This window comes from Lissotriton vulgaris, chromosome 1_1 (genome assembly GCF_964263255.1).
Source record: "Lissotriton vulgaris chromosome 1_1, aLisVul1.2, whole genome shotgun sequence".
NCBI lineage: Eukaryota > Metazoa > Chordata > Amphibia > Caudata > Salamandridae > Lissotriton > Lissotriton vulgaris.
The window spans coordinates 1,694,941,083-1,694,953,410 of record NC_141685.1 but is presented as its reverse complement, the minus strand read 5'-3'; the positions used below and the strand labels follow the sequence as shown (position 1 = coordinate 1,694,953,410).

The following is a 12,328-nucleotide window of genomic DNA, read 5'->3' as shown; positions in this document are numbered from 1 at the left end:
AGGCCCTGATGAAGGCAGTTCCAAACCGCCAAAACCGCACCCAAGAGCGGTCATCTTCTTAGTACTCCTCACAATTAGTATGCGCCACTTTTCTTACTCTCCAAAAAAGATTGTCTTGCTGAGCATTTATAACGCTATTTGTGCTGATCGCCTAGTACTACAAAGTATATTTCAGCTTGCTCTCAGCCCTAAAATTGGTCTGCATATCTAGATACATATTGGTGATTACGCTGGTGAACAAAGAAGTAATTATAGCATTACATTTAAGAACTATCACTATTGGTGAGATTCTTTTTACGCAATTAGTGGTGGGATATCCAAGTTCCATTTTTTTAGATCTCGCCTAGGCAGCGCTTGCACTGTGTTTTACAGACATGCTATATTCAGGATATGGGCATTAAACTCTGCCCACTTTCTGCCCATCTTTTTAATTAGCTCCTGTTACTGTCCTTTGTAAATGGTGGTTTTTCATTGGTCAATGGGCTTAGTAGTCACTCCTTAATACCGCCTTTTCTGTTGTTGTAACCTCGCATGAGGACTGGCCCTCTTAATTGTGTTGTTACTCTTTGTTTTATTTACATTCTGTGAGGACCATTTTATTAAATGACTTTCTCCTATTGCAAACACGACATGCTTTCCGCTGCAGCAGATTTTTTTTAAGCAGCGCGGCTGTGCTTTAACTTATGTTATGTTTTTTTAATTAAGAATGGCGGCCGCGCAATTAACACTGCTCACGTCTTAATATATTTTCTTTAAAGCACTGTCGTTTTAACACGCGCTTTGTATATTTTTTTTAACGACGATGCTTGTTTCAGGTTCCAGAACGGTTGTTGTGTATTTCTTTTTTTATGCGCATCTCGTCCGACTCAATCATCACAGTCAACAATAGCGCCCGCGGCTCACAGCCCCTCATCCCTGTCCCGCCCCGGGTGCTGGGCTTTAGAGATACTTCAAGTACGTCAAGGGCAGACTGGGTGGAAAAATCTCTAACTTATCAGAGGACAGCAGTCATTTTTAGTTTTTAACAATTTTTTATTTTGCCGATGTGTTTGTTATTTGGAGTGAGGCGCGGCAGCACCCAACATGGGCCATGGACATAGGGGGTCTGAGCCTGTCCGGGATCACAGACCCTGCAAAATGGGCATTTATTGCTCCCACTTAGGACAGGTATGAGGGGGGTCAGGATGTGTTCACCCTGACTCTTTATGTGACTTTTCCAAAATGTTATCAACATGCAGGCACTGCAAACCACGTTCCGTAAAATAAATCGCAAGAGAAGGTTTTCTTGTGCCCCACAAAACCAGATCTTTACATCTGAGATCTCCATTTTGACACTGTGAACTTGAAATGAATGATAGAAGGGAAAAGCTCCCTCATTTTATAGGATTTCAATATGTTTTTAAATTCAGGTCCGTGGTTGGTCCTCGAACCTGGATTTGAAGACTGTCCATGAATTAACAGTCCAGCTTTCTCTATCTGTATTGATGGGTCTACTCAGTTTGGTCGCCTACAAAAATCACTTTTCTAATGTTAATTGCTCAAAGACTAGTGAATGAGTTTCTACTAAGCGAAAGCACTTCCTTGTGTAGACTTCGACTTTCACGCAAAGTTTAGTGTAACTCCATTTAGTTATTTTTCTGTAGAGCAGTCGGAGGTTTCCTAGCAGGTGACCATCCACCTGTAAGTACATGATTAAGACTTGTTTGGGAGTCGAAACGCGTTATGCTGTTAGCTCTGCCAGAAATAAAACCTGTTACTAAGGGACTGGCTGGTGGGCCTGTTTCATGTTTTGGAAAGGACTCTGACGTGTTTCCTTTTGGAATATGCTTGGACTGACACCTCAAGTAGGCCTTTACCCAAGAGGATGGGCGTCCGAGTGTGTCAAATGTCTTTTGGAATTTGTTAAGAACGGATGCCCGCTGGCTGTTTGCAGCATATGGATGGAATGGTTCATGGAAGGGCACAACAGCCTGCCAAGCAATATATTAATGTGCTTGAGCAGCCAGGGTTTGCTGTGGAAATATTTTCTTTCATTTGCACGCCAGGACCAATAATAACTAAAAGAGGCACATCGTAAATAGACACAAAGTGACTCAGGATACGACAATGGAGTGGTGTGACCTCAGAAGCTGCAATACTACTATTAAATAGAAGTTCCTTAATGCCTTTAATGGATTTGGGAGTCGAAACGCGTTATAGTGTTACCTGTGCCAGAATGAAACTAATGGACTCGCTGGTGGGCCTGTTTTCACGTCTTGGAAAGGACTCTGACAGGTTTTCTTTTGGAGAATATATATATCACTGCTCCCAAGGTGGTGAGAGCTTGACACGTGCGCACAAGTCACTGTTCTTGGATAATATTGTTCTCAATTCAACTAGCAACGCTCAACTCCCCGCGGCCCCCCACTCACAGGCCACAACCCCCTTCTTTAAATGTTATCAATCAATTATTGAAATTCCAGTCCACAGCCCATTTTTTCAGGTCCAAATAATTTTTGTTCCAAATGTATTAAAGAAAGAACATCATATAATGTCATTTATTCAATTTCATCAAATCTTTTCAGACAATTTCATCAAATCTTTTCAGCCTACGCGTTTCATTCTAAACCGGACTTCATCTGGGCTGAAAAAAAGAAAATATATACACCAATCAATTCCATACAATGTGATTCATTATTATGTTATACATTATACTGATACAAAAGCACTACTCACAAAAATCAATTCAAACCCAAAATACTACATAAACCTTTAGAAGCCTGCCTATCTCCATTCCAACAAAGATATATCCAGGAAGGGATTTCAATTAGTCCAATGTTCATTAATAATATACTTCATTAGTAAATCTTTAAAATTAACAAAGACTCTTTTCATATTCATTGACATTGTTGACCTCATTTTTACATTCTTGCGCATTCGACATGATGATGACATTCCAATACCCAGATTATTTACCTAAGAAAAACCTCCATTGCCTCATCGTTTCTCTCTTAAATACCAGGAACATCCATGTTCTCTTACTTTGCATTATTATAAGCCCTTATTAACTCTTTAAAAAAAAAAAATGTCCTCATTAGCCATGTAGTCGATCCAAATGTGCTCCTAGCCGCAAAACACAACCCCCCCTGTAGCACCGAGAAGCCCAATACTAAGCTCTCAGTACCCAGAGAGCCAGACCCGATGTCTCCAGCAAAGCTTGGACGGACACTCTCCGTTCGGGCCGGTTCGGCCAGTTGTCCAATGACTGTACGGCATGGGCTGCCTCCCTTTGGACAAGGAGATTTAAGGCCTAATCATCGGACCCGGGGAAATAAATAAATAAATAAATAAATAAATAAAGAACCCCGGGTTGACTAACTGTCCCTTCTCCAATTAATCAAAAGGTCCCAAAATCTCAAAGATCGGGGGCTACATGTTCTAGAAAGGTCGACCTTCGATGCTGCATATAGTGAAGACAGCCACTCTACATGCGTTGGAGGATTTGTGTTGACCCAGTTTTTACAGATTTCTCTTCTTGCTAGTAAGATGGCATAGAATAAGAACTCTCTCTCTAATCCCTTGATATTATTATTTAGGCCAAAGATGATTAAAGACCATGAGCACGGGATAGATGATCTGAGGATGGATTTGAGTGTTGTCCTGACTTCTTGCCAAAAGGTGGCGATGTTCGGGCACTCACAAAACATATGAAGATCTGAGGCTGCTGGAAAGGAGCATTTGCTACAGCACTTCCCGGGTTGGAATTTCGAAAGCCGTTTGGGGGAGTAATACGCTCGGTGAAGCGTGAAGAAGTGGTTACGCCTCAGCCATGCTTGCTTGATAATTTTATAGAGGAGGGTAAAAGATTCCTCCCATATGTCCTCAATATGTAGTTCTTCCTCTACACCCCAGAGTTTTTCCGGGAGGTTGAGGTCACGCTCTCCATCCTCTATGATGTGCCAGTAGAAGAGTGCGACTTCCTTTCTGCCCGCGGGTCTCTCCACTAGGGTGTTTTCTAGAGGACTATATTCTCCCATCATTGCTTTTTTCTTTGTTTGAGTCCGAAGCCAGCTGACCAGTTGTAAGTATACTATCCAAGAGAGTGATGATGTTACCCTATGCATGAAAGTATCCCAGTCCATAATTGATCCTTCTACCAGCAGTTCCCCCCACTGTGTTATACCTGCATCTAGTAGGACTCTTTTAACTGCGTTGGCTTCTTGTGATGATAACCCAGGTAAGTCCCAAATCGGCGCATGTTTGGATAGATATCCTATCCCAGACTTGGATTTAATTTGAGACCATTCTTTTATAGTGCCCAGTAGTGACTTTAGTCTAATTTTTTTAAAGAACTTCTTGTGGCCGAACTTGAAGAGGAAACCATTCACTGGAAGGTCCGAACCCAATAACATTGCCTTATGCATAAGCCCATTTGTGTTTTCCCAAGGGATCTTGTTTAGCATCCTGGAATGGGACAAATGAAATGCCCAGGCGTAATATTCCAAGTCTGGTAATGCGAGGCCCCCTTTTTCTGTTCTCCTTCTCAGTTTTTTCCAGGCCAATCTGCTGGATTTATATCCCCAAATAAATTAGTTGATGTTTTGCTGACATTTTGCAAGCTGTTTGGAATCAAAGGTTAGCAGGATGGAGTTGAAAATGAATGTAAATTTCGGGAGAATACTCATTTTTATCAGGCTGGTTCTCCCGTAGATGGTGAGTGGGAGAAAGGACCAAGCTTTCATCAAGGATTGGGATTCGCGGGAGATCCGAGTTAAATTGTTTTGAGCCAGATGTTCTAAGTCTTTAGTTATTGTAACCCCCAGGTACCTCATTGAGGATTTTACCGGGAGTTGAAGGTTATGAATATTCCAAGCCATAATTTCCGTTTTCCCTGCATTTATTTCGTATCCCGAAAGTTTTCCAAAATCCTCTGCTTTCTTTATAATTATAGGGAAAGCCAACGCGGGATCGGTTGTATAAATGAGTATATCATCGGCATAGAGTCCGACTTTCTTATCCCAGCCCGAGAAAGTAAAGTGTGGAATATTGGTATCCTCCCTGATAGACTGTGCAAATGGTTCTACGTATAAATTAAAAAGGAGGGGGGATAGGGGACAACCCTGCCTAGTTCCTCGGCTAATTTTAAAAGGGGTTGTATGCGTACCATTTATTAGTAGGGATGCTCTGGGGTTATTATATAATAAGCCAATGACCCTACAAAATTTGGGACCAAGCTGGAATTTTTTCGTTATTATATTTAAGTATGCCCAATTTACCCTATCGAACGCTTTTGTGGCGTCTAGGGTCATGATAGCCAGGGGTAGGCCGAAAGTTGAGGCGATGTCTGCGGCTCCCACCAGATCGTAAGTTAGGTCGGCCAATTGCCGGCCTCTAATGAACCCCTTTTGATCAGGGTGGATAATTGAACCAATCTCACTTCCCAATCTCGCTGCCAGATTTGACGTAAAAATTTTATAATCGTTATTGAGAAGCGAGATTGGGCGATATGATCCACACTCGGCTGGGTCCTTGCCTGTTTTTAATATTAAGGCTATATTCGCTTCCCCCCAGGAGCTTGGTGGTAGGTCCCCTCTAATCAGTATGTCGTTAAAAAGATTCGTAAGAACTGGAGTGAGAGTGGGATTGAGTATCCTATATAATTCTCCTGGGAGACCGTCCGGTCCCGCGGCCTTGCCCTGTTTTAATTGTTTGATAGTGTTAGTAACTTCTAATTCCGTTATTTCTTTATCTATATTTTCAATTTGGGAGCTTTTCAATTCTGGGAGTTATATTGTCCAGCCATTCGTTCCTATCATCTAAATTAGCGTTGAGTTCCTCTGTATAGATATTCCGGAAGAACTCACTAAAGGCTTCTCCGATGTCCGTATCTGTTGACCTACTAGTGGCTTCCCCAGCGACCCTCACTTCTTTAATAACATTTCTGGACTGATCGGCTTTTATTTTCCAGGCCAACAATTTTCCAGGGGATTCGCCATATTCGAAATGCGCAAGTTTACTTGCCTGCCATCTTTTATTTAGCATCTCTTGCAGTAATGTATCTAACTTAGCTTTTAATTCTATTTTCTCCTCTTGATTATCTGAGGGGACCTGAACTGATGACTCCAAACGGGTCAGTTCTTGCTCTATATGTAGGATTGCCTCCCCGTATTTCTTTCTCCTGTAAGATGCCCTACCAGTAATGCAGCCCCTTATAAAAGCTTTCCAGGCCTCCCATACAATGACCAAAGAGGCAGAACCTAAATTTTGCTCTAAGAAGGAGGCAGTTTCATGTATCAGATAATGTTTCTCCTCTTCCTCCAACAAAATTGTTCGGTCAAAGGACCAAGATGGATGGGTAGATTTCTGCTCTAGTTTTACCGAGAAAAGAATAGCAGAGTGATCTGAGACATGCAGAGGCAGGTAGGTTATGTTTTTAACCTGGTCTTTAAGAGAGAGGCTGAATAGTGCATAATCAATTCGTGATTTATGCCTATATTTGTAATTGTGAAAAGAGACTCCCATGGCTTTACCAGCTCTTTGTCTCCATAGGTCGATTAAGCCAAGATTCGACATACATCTAAGAAGTGTATCCCTCATATTACTGTGCGCACAGCCCTGGAAGTGGGAGATTTGTCTAATTTTGGATCTAGGACTAGATTGAAATCACCCACCCATATTATGGGGTCAGGACAGATAATCAGATGGTTCTGCAGGATATTCAAATAAGAAGGATCGTCCTGGTTAGGTACATAATAGCTAGTAATGGTAAAACCCTTCGAGTATAATTGGGCATTTACTATCAGCCATCTGCCGCTCGCATCTGTTTTCCAGTCCGTGATCTGGGCCCTTGCTGCTTTTTTAAAAATGATAGCAGTGCCACGAATACTGGCGTTATGATCCGTGCTTACAAATTTATCAACCCATTTAAGTTTTTTAAGTATATCTGTGATCTCTTGTTTGTTTAAATGTGTTTCCTGAATCGCCATGATCTGCGCGGGTGAGTCTCGTAAATACTGTAAGATTCTGTTCCTCCTCGCCCTAACTTGCAGACCATTTACGTTCCAGGATAAGAATTTAATATCTAACATTAATTTTTAGGCTCTTTAACATAGTTTCCCAACCCTCAACACTGATGCTTTCTTTTACAAGACTGCCCGTCGTTAGCTATATCTCTTTCTATTTTGGCCAAACAGCAGCTTTGAAGCAACATTGGATCCATATTCTTCGTGATTATAGAATTCGGTTTATGAGGACTTTTATTTTTTGCCTTCCCTTTCCCACCCCTGGAAAACCCCCCCAACTTACTCTGGCATGATGTATTGCCAGCTTGTCGTCTCTGACTTGTTCCCGTTCCATGCCCTAACATCACTCTTATCGGTCATTATGCTTATTATATAAGCAGTGGCGCTTAGCGATTAGTGGAATTGTGGTTTTTAATCTCTTATCTGATAGTTATATTATTACATATTGTTACTACTGATGATCCTCGAATAACCAAGGTGAGTTTGGGCGAGAATGTAGGAATTATAAATAGGCCCCATTGCAAGCCTAGTGTAGCTCAGGACTTCTGACAGTGAGTTTACAGGGGATTGAGGTCTATAGTGAAAATCCCGTGCTAATACCCGTTTATTTATATGTCACCCAATACTATTTTGGTTTCCTACATTTTAGTGAAAAGTTTGTGTATTATTTTATCTTTTCCTCTTTTTTTTTTCCCTTCCTTCTTTTCTTTCTTTTTCCTTCCTCCTTTTTTTTATTTCCCCTTTATTTATATTTTTTTCTTTTTTTCCCCTCCTTTTTCCCCTCTTTTTTTTTTTCCTACCTCCTCACCCAAGTGTTCGTGATTTCTTCCCCCCTTCTTTTTTTTTCCCCTTATCCCTTTTTAAACTTCTTTTTTTTTTTTAAAAGAGAAACTTTTTACAGGTTCCTCAATTATTTTACTCGGTTTTACTAGGTTTTTTTACACGCGGTCTGGGGGGTTTGCGTGTTCACTAATAGTGACTAGTAGCTCATCTGCTTCGAAAGGAGACTTAACATTATACATTTTGTTATTGTACATTATCCTTAGGAAGGCAGGGAATCTCATTTGCACGGTAGCTCCTAGACTTCTGAACTTCTCCATCCGTTGACCTAATTCCCATTGCCTGTCTCGTGTGGTTTTAGACAGGTCGGACCTCACTTCAAAAGAAAAGTCTGAGGCTTTCAAGGTCCTGGCTTTCAGGGCTAAATTCAGAATCTTTTCTTTCAGTGAATATGTTAGGAAATTCACCTGGATCTTCCTTGGTTTATCTCTGCCTGATTTGAGACGGAATGGGTCCCGGTGTACCCTCTGGATATCTGTTTCTATCTCAGACAAGGGTTCATCCAAATTGAGAGAGTCTTTTAGTATGGTTGCCACATAGTTCTTTAAGTCTCCTCCTTCTTTCCCCTACGGGATTTTTAGAAGTCTCAAGTTATTCCTTCTAGAGAAATTTTCGAGAGACTCAACCCTCTCTTTGACTGTATTACCTTCCCGTCGTAGTGTCTGAATCTTCGCCTCAGCACGCTCCAATTTTGCTTTAAGCTCGCCAACAGAGTCCTCTAAGCCTCCAGTTCTTAATGAGAGACCATCTACCTTAGCCTCCACATTGTGCGGATCTCTGATTGAGTTTGTCTCGATTCTTCGGATCTCTGATTGAGTTTGTCTCGATTCTTCGAAGCATTTTTTTGACTCAAACCCATTTCTGATCTCTTCCCTCATGCTGAGAAGTATAGCTTGGAGGGTATCGTCGCCAGCAATTTCTTCGCAACTCCCACTACATTGTTCCAACTCTTTTGTCTCGCTACCTGCCGCTGAGGTAGAAGCTTGCTGGCCCCGAGGGGGTGTTGCATTAGTATCTCGCTCAACTGGATCCCCCATCTTTACCCCGCTAGCTGACTCTTCTGCCCCTGTTACTTATTCTTCGGTTTCCCCCAAGTTACTGAGTATGATTGTAGAAGTAGTTGTAGGTTCAATAGCATCAACTGATGTGGGTGCAAATTGTGTGCTAGCAGGTTTTTGGAGCTCTTGATTTATGTTTAGCACCTGGGGCAGGACCTTGAAATAGGACTTCAGTGAAGGTGTGATTCAGGAGATTCTGCTAGCTTTTGTTTTGCTATCCCCTTTACTCAAACTCACCTTATGTGGTAACTCCTTCGGACCGGTGTAACGTAGCTGATATCCCTTACCCCTTCTCGGTGCTCTTGAGACTGGGAGTTGTAACGTGTCGGTTGCTACCTCAAGCTCAAATTCTGGCTCTGACTCTGTGAGGGACTGTTCCTCTGGACTTTTTTCGGTTACTTGTGCTTGGCCTGTGTCTCTGGGACCTGCAGGGACAACTGAGTCTTTGTCTTTGTTGCTACCTTTCCCTTTCCCCTTAGCCTTCCGCTTCCCCAGGGTTCTGGCGGGATTTATGTATGAGGGCTCAATAGGTGCCTGGCTGGGGGCTTGAAATTGTGCCTTAAATCTGAAAACTCTGGATGTAAGGGTTAGGTTCTGCGGAGGATAGCTATCTTGTATATCTGTAGGGCTCGACTGTCAATAGGCTGAGCCTCGCCCCTCAAAGCACTCAACACTTTCCCACCCTGATGGCCCCCCTTACCGCACCGAATGTTTATTGTCACTCTCTTGGCAGAGACGCCGTACACTGCTGCCCTTCTGCTTCTTCGGAGCTCCATGGCTGTGTCTCCCCAGCGGTGGGGTGCAGGGAGGAGAGCCTGCCCCCAGCACATCGGCAGCTCTGTCCGCCTTTATTTTAATTCAACACTGTTGCTTCCAGGGGCTCAGGCTGCCTCCACACCACCGAGCTTGAATCTTGCTCTAGCAGGAAGCTCCCAGGCTGCCCCCTCTTGACTATCGACACCACACAGCGGTAAGCACCGCCCGGACTGCATGCAGCCTGAACCGAGCCTGCTTCGATCCGCCTCGCCTCCCGCCAGGTAGGGTCCCGTTATTTTGAATACGTCGGCAGCTCTGTCCGCTGCTATTGAATTTCCGCAGCACTATAGCTTCAGGATCTCAAACCGCCGCCAATGTGGGTCGCGCCGCTTCTCGGCGCGGCTCAGCCGAGCACACCACTCCCCGGAGCTCCCGGAGCCCCGCCTGTCCGCTCAGCCAAACCCGATCCGATGCAATCCGATGCGTCTCCGTCTCGCCTCCCGCCGAGTAGGATATTGATGTATTCACCGATGTTTGGCAGCCCCCTAGCTTGCCATCTCACCCCTCGCCCGTCAGTAGTGACCAGTGCGGTTAGCTCATCTTCTGGGGCACTTCAGCAGGAACCTTCGTTGAGGACGAGCGCGCCGCGTTAGCTAGCGGCCGCCATGTTTTCTCACAGCTTGTCCGCCCTTATTAACTCTTGTTCATTGCTCATTAAGGTAAAGTCAGAAATTCTCCAAAAAATGTTCTAAATTTACCCAGCGGCCTACTGTATATATATTTTTTAATTTAAAAGCATATTTATGCACCTTCCTATTACCCTTAAATAATCTTTGAAAAAAGTACCTTTGTTTAATTCTTGTTGGACCTTTATTCATATCACAAGTCAAACGTGCATCTTTTTTAAGCGCTCTCATGAATAACCTCTGTGAATGGTCAAACAACATCTGCAATTACCACTTTGATTTAAAAATTTGTTCCTTCAACTATTGCTATTTTTTAGAAATAAAACATACCTTTATTTAATGTATCAACTTCTTATACATTCTTCACGACCACTCTGTAACTGACGTCCTGATTTTGAACACTATCTCATTCACGAATCCTATGTTCCGTATAAAAATATACTTACACCCATATTATACTCTAGTGCCGATCAACTGACAAAAAGTATAGATAATGCTTATTTCCCAATCAGGGTGCTATCGCTACAATTAACGCATAGTTAAACTCCCCCCCTCCAACTGTTATCTATTTTAGTTTATATTTATAGATACACTGTACCTTGTTTCACATCAACAGTTTTTGCTCAGTCCTCATGATCTTCCTTATTCCATATTCTGTAGCCCTCTCTTTCACAATCACAAGTGCTGTATTCTGCGTAAAAATATATTTACACCAGTGTCATCCTGTTATGACAATCTGCTGACAATGGGCATAATTAATGTATTATTGTCCTAATCGGGGAGCTACCTCTGCCCCACCCTACATATGCATACCCAACATAGTGGTCTAAAGTCAGAATTCTTAAGTATAAACACAATTAATATCCTACATCAACTCACACCCTTATTAAAGATTAAGCCATAATCAGTTAAACCTCACTCCAAATCTATATTTCTCCTTTTCCTTCCTCCGTTATCCAAAATCAGCCCCCCTGCACATATTTTTCTCACCTTCTCTACTTCTGTTAGTCAGTCTTGTGAGCCTCCGGTCTGATAAATCCCACAGTCTCAGAAGCTCCCGCTAACACTTTCTTTTACAGGAAGTCTCCACCAATCAAATTCCAGCCATGTTCGTCCTCCCAACCAATCATATTAATTTCTTTTCAAGCCTCCATGTTAACTATTTATATGGTTTTCTCTGTGGTTCGCTACCATTCTTAACCAATCAAATTCCAGCTATGTTCGTCCTCGCAGCCAATCAAATTCATTTTTTTTCAAGCCTCCATATTAACTATTCATATGGTTTCCTCTGTAGTCCACCACCTTTCTTTTTTGGGTGAAAATCTTTTTATTAACATTTTGCTCAAATGACCACAGACAATCATGATTATGACAGTATGCCCCTGTTGCCAATACAGTCCGACCACATGCGATTCCCAGCAGGACAGAAGGTCATCAACAGCATTCTTTTCAATAGGTATAGAGCCAATCACATTTCTTAACCAATCATATTGATTGCTGCTAACACCCATCTCCATGTAACAAATTCCTCTTTCCACATAGTTTTACCCAATTAATTTCCTGTTTACAACCAAGCTATACTATTGGTTAGTTTACGCATATAACAACATCCTCTTTCTACGTGATTCATTTCCTGTTTGTAATCAAGTAATATTATTTGTTATCTTGCGCAACCTGCCCACGCGCTCATCTCATGCTCAAATCTCCTTTCTCTAAATTTAGTCACAACACCCATCTCCATGTTCCAACTTCCTCTTCTAAGTGATTACGCCCAATTCCTTTCCTTTTTGTGCCCCAGTAATTTTATAGGTTAGCTTACTCGACTTGCTAGACATGCTCATCCCTTGGGTTGTAGTTCTATTAATAGAGCACCAACGTCATGAAAGCTACTATTTCCTTCACTTGATTTCTCTCTTTCTTTACTAAAGTAGACTCTCTCTTCACCAACTTAACCCTCCTTTTTGCTTTCTCCAAACAATCACGCGAA

General features: G+C 42.3%; 1 protein-coding gene across 1 annotated transcript in view; it reads left to right on the top strand.

The window, feature by feature from the left end:
• Window positions 1-12,328, top strand: part of ASB13 (ankyrin repeat and SOCS box containing 13) — a 187,442-nt gene that overhangs the window by 47,531 nt on the left and 127,583 nt on the right. The window lies entirely within an intron of this gene.